This window comes from Microcebus murinus, chromosome 4, assembly GCF_040939455.1.
Source record: "Microcebus murinus isolate Inina chromosome 4, M.murinus_Inina_mat1.0, whole genome shotgun sequence".
Classification (NCBI taxonomy): Eukaryota; Metazoa; Chordata; class Mammalia; order Primates; family Cheirogaleidae; genus Microcebus; species Microcebus murinus.
The window spans coordinates 33,319,981-33,323,242 of record NC_134107.1 but is presented as its reverse complement, the minus strand read 5'-3'; the positions used below and the strand labels follow the sequence as shown (position 1 = coordinate 33,323,242).

The 3,262-nt window shown below is 43.2% G+C and overlaps 1 pseudogene; it reads left to right on the top strand.

Moving 5' to 3' along the window:
- The first annotated feature begins 1,388 nt into the window (after nucleotides 1-1,388).
- LOC142870692 (uncharacterized) lies at nucleotides 1,389-1,594 on the top strand (annotated as a pseudogene).
- Nucleotides 1,595-3,262: the final 1,668 nt, after the last annotated feature.

The window sequence follows — 3,262 nt, the reverse complement described above, 5'->3', positions numbered from 1 at the left end:
AACATAGAAATGAAGACATTTCTATGCAAACCAGGATATATGGTCACTCCCTCTGTCTCTTGGCATTACCCTGGAGTCGTTCCAATCCTTCCTGAGGAGAGATAGGACATGCATTTCCAAAGGACCATACTAGGGTCCTTGGAATTTCCAAGGTAAGCTTATTTTTCTTGGTTTATGTTTATGAAGCTTTGGGGCACATCATGCAACTCGAGCACAAACCCCTAGAGTAGGGGTCCTCAAACTTTTTAAACAGGGGGCCAGTTCACTCTCCCTCAGACTGTTGGAGGGCCGGACTGTAGTTTTTAAAAAACTATGAACAAATTCCTATGCACACTGCACATATCTTATTTTGAAGTAAAAAAACAAATGGGCAAAAACACCCGCATGTGGCCCACGGGCCGTAGTTTGAGGACGCCTGCCCTAGAGTGTCCATAGGTTGCATAATATCTTCCTATACATCAAGAGTATAAGAAATGAGCTTTCTTATATACTACTAATGAAAATGTATACTGGTACACCTTTCTGGACAGCAATTTGGCATTTTGTCTTCTGAAAAGGAGATACCTTTGACCTAGCAATTTTACATCTAGGAATTCATACCACCGAATAATGAGATAGCACCCACAGATATGTGTACAAGAGTTTATTGCAAAAGAAAGAAAGAAAGAAACAACCAACCAATTCTCTACCCCTCCCTGTATTCACACTGTTTGCCCTGTAAGTCCACTCTGCGCTTGGCACATGGCTTGCTTTGGCCATCAGGATGTGAGCAAATGTGATACAAGCAGAGTCTTGCAAAAGTGCTTGCACACTTCTGCTTAGCCCTTGCTGGGTTGAGTAGCCATGAGAACATGCCTAGGCTAGCCTCATGGAGGATTACCCACCTGGAACAGCCAATTGCCTTAGTTGTCCCAGCTGTGGCCATCCTAGAGGAGCCAACAGCCAGCCAGTCCAGGCATAAGAGTGAGCCCAGTCAAAATGAAGATGACTGCTCAGCTAACCAGCAGCTGACCAGAGAGACACAAGTGAGCCCAGCCCAGCATAGATCAGCCAAGCTGGCCCAGATCAGCTAAAACCTTACACACTTGTAAACCGTTTATTCTTGCATGCCACGGAGATGTTGCCATTGCTCATTACAAAGAGCTAGTATGTCAATGGAATTCTGGTAACAATTGCAGTCTAAACTTCCAACAATTGAAGAACAATGCAATACTTAATGCAGCCATTAAGAATGCTGATGTAGGTGGCTCATGCCTGTAATCACAACACTTTGGGAGGCTGAGGTGGGAGGATCATTTGAGGCCAGGGGCTTGAGGCTGCAATGGCCTGTGATCATGCCATTGCACTCCAGCCTGAGTGACAGAGCAAGACCCTGCCTCTAAACAAATAAATTAAAACTATAGGTTTAGGAAACATCTCTATAGTTCATTACTGAGGAAGTTTCTCGGTGTGTAAAGCACCGTGAGCAGGAGGTGCAACATTCTCTCCTGAGTGTGAAGCTGGTTCTCCGTGTTGTGTCACTGCAACAGCCATTTGCCATTGATGATTGTTCTTCCCTTCCTGAGAAATAGGGAGAGGATGTAGTCTGAGTGGTTAAAAAGAAAAGAAAGAAAAGGAATGCTGATGTAGATGTAAATGACTTGAAATGTTCACAATAGACCATAAATTGCAGAAGGAATGAGAAGCAGGTTGCAAAACAATGTATGCAACATGATAGCGTTTTCATAAAACATAACATTTATATATTTGCATATGACCGCATCAAGTCTGATATACAAAAAGAGGCTGAATGTGGTTATTTCTGGGTGGTAGGATTTGAGGTGATTTTCATTTTTTGTTTATCTGTGTTTTATAGTTATTCTATAAGAATATGTGTCGCATGTAATTTTTCAAAGGGGAGAAAAAAATGTCTCCTATAGAGTACACGATTTTTAAAAAAATGTCCTTTGGTTTATCAGTAACCAAATATCAGTATTTGGTTGTCAGTAACAATCGTGAATGTGTTTCAAGCACTTTTTGTTGATAAGGTCGTCATCAGTTGTTCTTGCAGCCTCCTGTGCTGCAAGAGTTGGTAACTTCACCTCTTCCTGGATTCACGAAGGATTGCCCATAGCAGAACACACTTGTCCAATTCCACCGGCAAACCTGAGAAGCTCTGTGGATGGGGCTGGTTTCAAACCATCCCAGGGGGTTAGAAGAACCTCAGCCTTCCAGACCACCATTAGAGCTCCACCCCAGCGGAGAAAGCACCATCTCCTACTGTACTGAGGAAACTGTGGCTCCTACTCTATTGAGAGCAGAGTGGAGCACTCCCAGTAACTACCTGCCTACAGGGCTTAGTTATAACCCTTGGGCAAACAATAGAGAACTTTTTTCTAATTTCCTACTAACAGGGTGTCAGATTTCATACATTCAGAACAAGAAATTCGATGCCCCAGGGCAGATAAGTATATCTAACACCTTAATCCTTCCAAGGATAAAAGGACTTGCTTTCTTTACCTTCCTTTCTGCCTGCTTTCCTGCCTTCCTTTCTCTGTCTCTGTTTCTCTCTCTCTCTCTCTCTTTCTTTCTCCCCTCTTTCTTCCTCTTTCCTTCCTTCCTTATCCAACATTTGCAGTTAGGTTTTCATTTAAAATAAATCCTAGTTTAAAGCAGATAGATCTATCCTTGCACTCTCCTTGCCAATTTTCAGCTTGCAATAAATCTCTAATCCATTTTTTTTTCTGCCACTACTGCTGCTGTCGCTAAAACCTTCCTCTTAGAGCTGGTGAGAATTACACGTGAGGCTGGTGGGTTCTACAGCAATCATATCATCTGCCCTCATCTGGCTGTCCCTAAAACGCTGGATTCTTGTAATCATTCCTCCTTCTTTCCTCATCCTTTTCTCTAATTCAAGTAGATCTTAACCTTTTCAAGCATTTTTCTGCCCCAGGACTCCTGCTCCACCCCTCTTGCACTCCACAGAGGTGTTGACTCAGAACACCTGAGGTCCAACAACTGCTCTGTCTCTGCCTCAAAATGTGTCCCTGCTGTCCTGTTTCCCATTTATCACTCCCCCGCCCCACAATCTCCTTCCAAGTTTCTTGGTCCCAACCCAACTGGTTTTCCACATGACAGAGGTTATTTAAGGTCGAGTTCAGGGGACCAGCAAGAGTCTATGAGGCTCTCCAGATGCTCCAGGAATCTCCTAAAATCAATGTAGTATTTTGCCCTTGTATCAATTTCTCGGTGAGAGTCCCTAGGTTTTATTTAATTTCCAAAG